Here is a 10,011-nt window from a genome sequence, read left to right on the forward strand (position 1 = left end):
TTCCTTCCTTCCTTCCTTCCTTCCTTCCTTCCTTCCTTCCTTCCTTCCTTTCTGTGTTTGGTTGTTGCAGGGTCTCACTCTGTGGCTCAGACTCACAACGATCCTCCTGTTTTCAGCTTCCCCAGCACGGGGATTACAGGTGTGCACCACTACGCCTGGACTCTGTGGCCAGCTCAGCCCACTCTGGGGCTGGGCTGGCACAGCATTTGGTGCCAGGGATTGAACCATGGTCCCTGCACTTGTCTAAGCTTGCTTACGTGTTTGCTGTAGTCTGCGGAGCTATCTCACTGTCTCTGTTTTCTAGCTTAAAAGTTTTAAGAATCTATTTAGGACTCAAGGCTACTGTATTTTCCCTGGATGCACATGAAAACCACCCTCTGTAACTGATGGCTCCTGCAAAAGGGTCAATGAGGACATAGCTACAGAAGCTGAGAAGCAGAGGTGAGCTGAGACCCATGACCACAAGGGGTCAGGGATGGGCGAGAGCAAGCGGGGTCAGCAAGTCTCAGAATCAAACAGTGAGAAGAAATCCCCAGCTTGTGCTTTCTTGAATTCCAGAAAGTAGAGTCAGATTTTGATGCACCAAGGGATGAATTATAATTTATAGTGAACAGAATGTGAAGAAATTATAGGAAACAAAAAAGTAAAATGCAAATGAAATTTTAGTATAAGTGTACTCGGTGGTTAGTACAACCACAGAACTGACAATGTGCATGGGATTCATGAACTGACACATGGATACATTTCCAGCCCCAAATACAAGAGTACAGCCCCACAAATAAAAAGTGCACACTACCCTACTTGCATTTTGTACATAATGCATATTTTTAAATGTCAGCCTACAATTTGACTCAATTTTCTTTTCAAAATTCACAACTATGCAAACAGTAAGTACATGTAATTCTATATAATTACAATGTGAAAAATACTTTTAGAAAAATATGAAATTTATTTTTATTATATAGGACAACACACACACACACACACACACACACACACACACACACACACACGCTCCTTAATATCTAAAGCACGAACTCCTATTTTCTTAATACAAATATCAGATTCAAACTTTGAAACTTACTCTGTTGTCTGGGAGTATATACAAATTTCTAGTTTAATGAGATATTTGACATACATATTCTTAAAGCCTCAAAAATATTTTTCCATGAGATAAAACAAAGTATTTTCTTGATAGCCTCAGAGCAAATATGCAGAACAGCTGCGCAAAGATACAATAATTTCACCAAAACCACATTTTACCTTACATTTCCTTTCATCATCTACACTTTTCAAAATTGTTTAGTTGTTGGAAATCCTTTTTTGATAGGGATTTACTATCTATTATGCTATTAGCATAACACACATCCACTCTTTTCTCAGGAATAATTACGGAGCCAGTTGCTCGCTGGTCTTTCAACTGGACTCTGGAGTAGGGACCAAGACACGGTTCATTATTATCTTATCCTTCAGCTGCAAATTAAAGTGTGGATCTGGTTAGTCTTACTTGGACTTCCTCCTATACTCTGCCTATAAAGACAGAATTCATTAATTTTCCTCTTTGAACCAAGTGCTTGGCATTCCAGCAGGGGCAATTATTTTTATGTGTTCTGTTTGCTAGAAAAATGCAAGCATGGGCCATTTAATGCATCTTATTATTCTAATAGCTAAACTTGGTAAGCCTCTATAAAATTAGTCAGAAGGAGTGAAAGCCTAGCATGCCGTTCTGGAGAAAGGGAAACTCAAGATGACACCAGCATCCCTACTTGAGGATTTGGGGTTCTGGGTTTGAGAGTCTTCCTTGCACTGTGGCCTTCCAGATGCCTGGCCCGTGACACCCTTGTTCCCTTTAGAAAAGGAGTCTGCACATTGGAAAGTCAGAGTGAGTGGTTCTGGGGTAGGAGAACCAACCTGCACTGGGAAGCATTTCCGAACGGCATTTCCTTGTTGAGTTAAGTTGGTGTTCAGGAGGCTCAAAAAATGATTCCTATCAATGTAGTGATCTTGGGACCTGGGGATTTGCTTGACCTCTCTAAGCCTCAATTTCCTGATCTAAGAAGTTGAGATAATCTGATCAGCTGCACTGTTGGATTGTTCTGGGGAACCAGGAGAAACAATTTCTGGGCTTAGCAAAGGCCTCAAAGAGTGGAAGCATGGTGGGTGGTAGAACTTTCTAGATCCTTTGTATTCTAGTGGACACTGAACGCTGTCAATAGGGTGAACTTGTCATTTGCAGTATTTCTTTACTGTGCCTGACAGCAGTATTGCCTCTCAACTTACACCCATGTGATTCCCATTTTGTGGAACACTCTTTTGAAGACATTTCTTAAAAATTAATATGTACACATCTATTCATATTCCAAAAGAAAATAATGTCACATAAAACAAAAATTTAAGTTTCAAAATGAGTAAATATTTCAACCATGTAATTTCTCTTAAATCTACTCCAAATCATTTAAATGCTATAAAAAAAATAGGGGTAGCATACTACTATTTTCTTGCTAAAACACAAGACAGATTCCTTCTTTCTTATTTATTTTTGTTTTTACCCATGATTGAACTTGGGACTTACACTTGCCGGGTAGGCACTTGTACCGCCATCTTCCTAGTCCTCAGATTCCTTCTGGGATTGATTTTGTGTGTCCCCTAGTATTCCTGCTCTCTGCCACGCACTGCTTTTCTTTCTTGGTGTCTTCCAGAACTTTCTGAGGGCCTCTTCTTCAAGAGGTTCTATCAAGTTAGACTGTTCTTGACATTACCCTCAAGGTCATTTAGATAGTCCATGTGATTTTGTGGGAGTATTTGTCAAAGAACTCCAGCATCCTCATGAGTGTTAGGGGCTCCAGTACTGGTTCTCCTTTCTTTACCCTCTTTTTTGTTTGTTTTCACTTTTCCCTTTAGGATGAAACCAGAGGCCACACACTGAGCCTGTGTCCATCCTCTCTGCATAACCTCTGTCACCAGGGCAACTTAACCTCCTTTTACTTCTTGGCTGGCAGCTCTTTCTCTGCTTCCCTTGTCACTAATCTTTCTCTCTCTTTTTTAAAGCAGATACTTTATTAACTGACCAAATCATACTCCCTTTCTCCATACACCATGGTAGATGCCTTAGTTCATCCTTCTAATAAGCCTGTTGATCTGGTCTCCCCTATTTCCAGTAGCTCCACTTTCCATAAAATGGGTGGTCTTTTTCTTCATTCCACCCCATGGAGGTGATAACTTGAATGGTCGTAGGAAGTTACTTGCCTCTTTGAAGCATTTACCAACAGTATAGATTTCATGAATCAGATCCTGCATGCAGATGATGCCATATTTACCAAGAGATCGAGCAATCAATGAATCATCTGTCAAGGCAACTCACTTCTTATTGACTTTGCCATAGCCATGCTTGTGTATTAGTTCATTCACTGACTTCAGGTTTGGGTGCCCCATGCAATGTACAGCTTCACAATTCTCAACATGCTAATTGAAGCCTTATTGAGCTTAACGAAGGTACCACTGAAGATGTGGTGAAGGTGAAGAAGCTGCAACACCTTGCAAACCTTTGGGCTCACACCACTGATACCCCTGATCCGGATGACAAAGGCCAGTTTGGGCTCTGCAAGGACATAGAAGTTGCCAGCTTTTCTTGCCATCATAGCCATTCGGATCTCAGCTCTGTACATCTGTCTCTACTCCTTATGCCTCGCTTTTTCATAGATGAGCTTCCTCCTTGCCTTATGAAGCATCTTCTGGGCAAACTTCTTTCTCAGGCACTTTATCTTCAACTCTGTGAGATGTCTTCCCTTTTTAAGTGTTTCTGGCACAACAGGAATCTTCTTTTTCTTTTCTTCTTTTTTTTCTTCCATGGTTCCAACCAGAAAACAGAGCACTAATCTCTTCTTCCTAGTCTTTATCGTGCTGCTAGGTTGTTAGAAATCATTGTAATTTCCTACTCACTACAAAATAAAACCCTTAATAAGTCAGTGAAAGCATCCCTTAATTCGTCATTAATACTGTTTCTTCCATGTATGTATCTACACATTGAAAAGACGTCATCCCCAGCAGCCCTCAAAAGCCATTCCCTCTATGAAAATTCTATTCCTCTATGACTCACTTTTCTGCCACAGCATTTTATTTTTCAGCTGTGTAAAACTCACATGAAATTTAAGTATAACAGATATGTGATGGTGCCCAGTAAATATGGAAATGTATTTGCCTGGGAAATGCACTTGTGTATGTGTGTAAGTGTGATATGTGTAGATAGGCACATGCATAAATATCAGTTATAAGGGCTGACTCAGTGGACTAAGCACTTGCTTAGGCAAGCACAAGGGCCAGGGTTCGATTCCTGGCACCACATGCCACACTGGCCCCTCCCCCAGATGTGCTGAGCCAGCCATGGAGTCCGGGCATGGTGGCGCACACCTGTAATCCCAGCACTCGGAAGGCAGAAAACAGGAGGGTGGCTACAAGCTCCATCTGTAGTGAGACCCTGCACTAAATGAATAAATAAATAAATAAATAAATAAATAAATAAATAAATAAATATCAACTATAAACATTTGAAGTGTGAGCCCTTTTTGAAGCATTTTTGGTCTGTTACACAGGGCATGATACAGTTTGGACACAAGGAACTATGAAAGGGAGGAAAGGACAGACAAGGAAGAGAGCAAAATAGGACACTGTATGATTTGACTGAAGAAAAAGACATAATGTGTGGCATAGTTCTTTTCAACACTATCAAACAAGACAGTCACAATGCAGAGAAAATGTCCCATGCTGTGTCCTTCATTACTTGTTTTTCACAAATCTCTCTTTAATGACCCCTTGTACTCTGAAAGCTCCAACTCCATTGGTAAGTATCCCAAGCAAGCAAATCAAATGCTCCCCATTTCTTTTTAAGGTAAAGATTCTGAACCTCCAAACTAGGTCGAGTCTGCTCTCTTCACTGCAGAGACTTTTCACCTAGAAACCTACTTACTTCATGGATGAAGAATCCAGGCTCAGAGACCAAGTCCATCTAACATGAAAGACCTGTGGAATTGTTACACTATTCAGTGATAGTAGGCAGGGATAATTTCCTGTTTCAGGGGTCCTTATGAATACGTGGTCACACGGGAGCGATTAGCTTTGCCTGCCCTCGGCCATCTTTCTTTTACAAAGCTAATCTTGAAACTCTCGTTGTGTCTGGGATGTATTGAATGTGCTAGTTCTTTACAAAAAAGACTCTTTCCCCTTGACCGGGTACAATTGTATTCCTTTTTTAAAAAATTAGATTCAAATTGGTTTATACTCCTGAAGTTAAGAGGTAGGTAAGAAATTATAAGAGAGATAAACAAAAGAAATAAACATAGGTCTCAATCATAGCACCAAAGAGAAATTAGAGAAGCTAGACTAAAAGATTTTATTTTAGCTACATGAGAAAAAGAAGAATATTCAGTCTACATGGTAACTGGCCAGCTCTGCTTTAATTATGAATATTGAATCACCTTCTGTGCCAGTCCAACCTTTGATTTATGAGCTAAATGCTACTAAAATAAATTAGCCTGTATCAAACATGGCTTAATGAGATTTCTTTATATAAAAAGATATTATTGGCTATTATTGGTCTCACTCCTCCAAGACTTTAAAACATATCTCAAAGTCCCATGATTGGTCACCACCTATTTTTTGTTTATGAAAACTATCTTTTTTAAAAATGTACTTTAGTACAGGGACTACAGGGTCTTACTACGCAGATCAGACTCATAGTAACCCTCCTGTTTTCAGCCTCCCAAGTGCTGGGATTACAGTTGCAAGCCAACACACGCAGTCTCAGTCACCATCTCGGTGCACCCTGGGGGATCGGGCAAGCATGGCACACCAGGGATTGAACCCCAGCCCCTGTGCTTGTCTAAGCAGGTGCTTTAGTCCACTGAGCTATATAGCCATCCCAGAAATTTATCTTTTAAATGGTCCATCATTTATAATTTATTGACTACCTACTTGGTGTCTGTTACTCTTTAAAGAAACACACATATTTTTCATCCAAACTACTACCAAAACTAGATTCAAGCTGACATCTTTCATTTATTGACAAGCAACTAAAAACAATTATTTCCTTCAAAGCCGGCTCCCCTTCCTATGCCCCACAGTGACCTCTCTCTCTTCTCTCCACTGCAGTTTCTTCCCATGGTCTGTCATGCTTTTGCCTATGTCATTTGCTTCTGTTTGTCACAGACCCTTCTTTCCCAAGACAAAGCTCATGACTTGCTCCTACCAGCAGGGAGAAGACTGCCTATGAAACAGTCAGACTGCTGGAAACTGGGGATTTTTAATTTAAAGGTTGACTGGGTTACCCTGCAATAAGAAAGTGAACTTTTTGCTTGTTGGTTGACTTCTTGTGTTTCTTTTCATGGGTTTAGAAAAAAGAGGTGGATCAGGCAGTTCCTGGAAAGAAAAAACAATGAAATTGCAGCAACCACACACCCAGCCAGGACAGCAAAACCTCACCTCAAGGAGCAGACTGGACCTAAGCCACAGGAGCTAGCTTTTCCTTCCTTGATGTGTAGCATCCTCTCATGGATTAGCATACTGGTGCTGTGGCCACAAACATGTGCAGTCCCCAGTGAGTACAACAAAATCCAAGCCACCACCCTTCTCATTTCAGCTTCTCTTTCTGCAGGCTGAGCTTCTTCTTGGTCTTGGTAAAGACTCAGTCACTTTCCTTTCTTCTAAATGGTCGCTCAGCTACAAGGTTGAAAGGGAAATGGGCTCAGGGGCACTGTCCTGATAGCTGTCCCTCAGCAGGAGCCCTGGAGTGCAGTGAGTTGTGAAGGAACAAAGGGAAGAGGGAGGGCTCTGCAGGTGGGAAGTGATGAGTCACAGGGCAATAGTGCAGCCTGAGAATGAGAAGACAAACCTCCTGCGTACTTTAGCACACTTCTAGTTGCCACAACAGTCCAACTCATGAAGGCCAGTTATTTCACCAAAGAGAGATTTGTGCCTTACTCACATGAAGCGTTGCTCCTGAGCGTTTCAAATGGGCAAGGAGCTGTTTTTCTATGTTAGGGTTAAGGACCTGGATGCCTTCCCTTTTGTAGCTCCACCATCATTCTTGTCTGAGGTCTAAGCTGTATATCGAGCCAGACAGAAGAGGAGAAGCTAAAGATCAAGTGTTGGGGCAATTGTGGTCTAGTCTATAAATGCCATGCAGTGCTTTTTCATCTTTCAGATTTGACTGCCTAAAATGCAGTCACAGGCAAGGCCTGAATGCAGAGAGGCTGAGAAATGTGGCCCAGCTGAGTGTCCGAGCAAAACAAATGTGTTTGGTGAGCAGTTTATCATCATGTACTTAACACTGTACAAGGGAAACCCTGAACATAGCTCACCAGTTTAGAGGAAGGAGTTGCCTTGTTCCTGGAATTGAAGGACTTCTCAAAAATTGAATAAAATCTGGCAAACACTTCAGTTGCATATTTTTCATCCCTATCTTTTAATAGTTACAATACAGGAAAAATTTAGACCCCAAAAGACAATGCTCTGCACCAAGAAGTTTTGAAGGCAACTTTAATGTAATGCTAGCAGGCTGATGGGGACCAGTTCCAAATCACCAGCCCAGAGTCAGTTTTGAGTTCAGTTTAAACTCAGTTTGCAAGCAGGAAGTACAAAGCTGATAGTTGTTAGGTGATTGGTTACATGGATTTCAAGAATGAAATCATACATTTTTAGCCAGATTTGTTTTAAGCAAGTTGACTTAAAGGGAATTTCTTATCCTTATACAGAAACGCTCTGGGTGGGAGAGGGTCTGAGCAGAGCAGGAGGAGTTGAAAATGTCTTTGACTGAGCCCATGTGTTCTGGGTTTAAAGTATCAACTCCTCAAAGTAAACCAAAAAATAGTTACATATGTACATATTTTAAGTTGAAAATCACAGATACTGCAGCTGGATGTGATCAGGAGGAACTAGTCAGCTAATGGAAGAAGCAGTTCGATGCAGACAGGCAACACTGAGCTTAGCAGCCTAACTATGTGCCAAGCGGCATGAGCACGGTCACGGGCTACTCACTAGTTTCTAATTTCTATTATAAAATTGGCCATCATAGCTATGTTGAGATGCTTTACCTTGAAAATTTTGCAGTATGAAGACGAAATATAGGAAATAAAGCCATGCTGTTAAGTTGAACTGTGGGGGACTCAGGTCAATAATTTCTGACATTGCCAGTTAAACAGAAGACCCAATGCTATTATGGGCTACTGGACTCTTTTAGAATATTTTGCTGAGTTTACACACCTATAATATTCAATAACGGAACTTAGAAAAATGGGGTAGGCCTATGAATGTCCATTTTGTATCTGTGTATTCAAAGTGGTTGGGATAGATATATAGTTGCATTCTCTTAATGAATAGAATGATTTGTTCTAATGGTGTTTGTAAATAGGATCACAAGTCCGCTTCTTGTACAGCAATTAACCACTAAGAAGAATATATGCAGTGTAATATTTGTTGAAACTGTACTTTCGATTTGATTTGAAACTGTCTCATTGCTATCTGTTTATCAATAAAACTTTGAAAAAGAAAAAAAAAAGAAAATATTGCAGAACAAGGACTTGAATTTATTTGCCATTAGAGCCAAGCACTCTGTTTAATTATTGTTATTATTATTTTACTTTATTAAAATACTGAGTTTATTTCACACATATATTTGTCTTCCTACCATCTCCATGTCTGACCACCACCACTACTATGTCTTATCATACATTCCATGCATACTTAAACCTAAGTAAGGGGTGGAGTTCCATCTTTAAGAACTAAACAGGCATTTCAGGCAACACATTCTTGGCAATGGGACCCAGACAACATTTATCAAACATGGTGCATTATAAAAAGGATAGCCAGATAGCAACTGTTACAGAAATGAAAGAAGATGGAAAGCTTTTAACAAATTGTTTAAACTGTTTTCTTAAAGAGACTTCCTCCACTGCCAGGGATCTTGACTAGCCTTCTGGTCAGTCATCCGGAAGCAGTTCTTCACATAATTGATGAATTTGGCTTCCACTTTGGGAAGAGAGCCACCTTTATCTATACTTGCTTGCATTTTTGCTTTAATGTCTTCTGTAGAACTAGGTCCTTTCAGTGTTTTAGGACTCTTCTCCTGTTTCTTGAAGGATTCCTGCCCTTTTGATCTTGGCATTGATGGTTTTGAGTCTTTTCTATTCTGGTTTGATTTTTGTGCATTTTTGGCTGAAGTATCTCATATTGATTTCTTCACTGGAGCATTCTCTTCAGTTTCTTCATCATCAAAATCATCGTCATCATCATCGTCATCATCCTCATCCTCGTCCTCATCATCCTTGTTGTCTTCATCAGCAGCGAGTTTTACTTTTTTCTGTGGAAACTTGCTGCCACTTCCAGGGGCAGATTGCTTTCCAGATATCCTGAAGAGTTTTACATATTCTTCCTCTTCCTCTTCCAACTCTGCATCTTCTTCCACAGCTACTAAATGCTGTCCACTAATCTTCACAGGCCCTGAACCACACTTCAACCTTAAGACAACAGGTGGTGTAATTTCAAAGCCTCCAAGGGAAACCACTGGCTGTACAGACATTTTCAAAGTTGCCAGTGTTACTTTAATTGGACTGCCTTCATAATTCATAGCCTCTGCCTCAACAATGTGCAATTCATCCTTTGCACCAGCCCCTAAACTGACCGTTCTTAACAATAACTGGTGCTCATTTTCACTGTTATCCACCTTAAAGTGGTAATCTTTGTTGGCCTTTAGTTCACAACTGAAGAGTTAATTCTGGGGCTTCAGAGGGCTCATGTGCATATCCACTGAATCTTCCATGGAGTGGTGGCGTGCACTTAGGAGGGAGAGAACGCGGATGGAAGTGAATGAGTGCTGCTCCACAGTGCAGGACGGAATCATGCCAGGGACTCTGTTTAATTATGAATAACAATGACCCTTTGAGTATTTCCCAACATGAAGCATCACATCTTCTATAGAATTTTGTCCTCGCTTATATCACTCTGGTATGATGTATAAGTTAC

At 40.6% G+C, this 10,011-nt stretch overlaps 1 long non-coding RNA gene and 1 pseudogene across 1 annotated transcript in view; one reads left to right on the forward strand and one right to left on the reverse strand.

Annotated features, from left to right (window-relative positions):
• Positions 1-9,064, forward strand: part of LOC111817550 — a 16,711-nt gene extending 7,647 nt beyond the window's left edge. The window contains exon 4 of the long non-coding RNA XR_002821719.1: positions 8,988-9,064. This is a non-coding gene — a long non-coding RNA (uncharacterized LOC111817550). The remainder of the gene's footprint in view (positions 1-8,987) is intronic.
• On the reverse strand, positions 8,924-9,808 carry LOC101580231 (annotated as a pseudogene).
• Between the last annotated feature and the right edge of the window lie 203 nt (positions 9,809-10,011).

Source organism: Octodon degus, unplaced genomic scaffold, assembly GCF_000260255.1.
Source record: "Octodon degus isolate 3935 unplaced genomic scaffold, OctDeg1.0 scaffold00061, whole genome shotgun sequence".
NCBI classification, from domain to species: Eukaryota; Metazoa; Chordata; class Mammalia; order Rodentia; family Octodontidae; genus Octodon; species Octodon degus.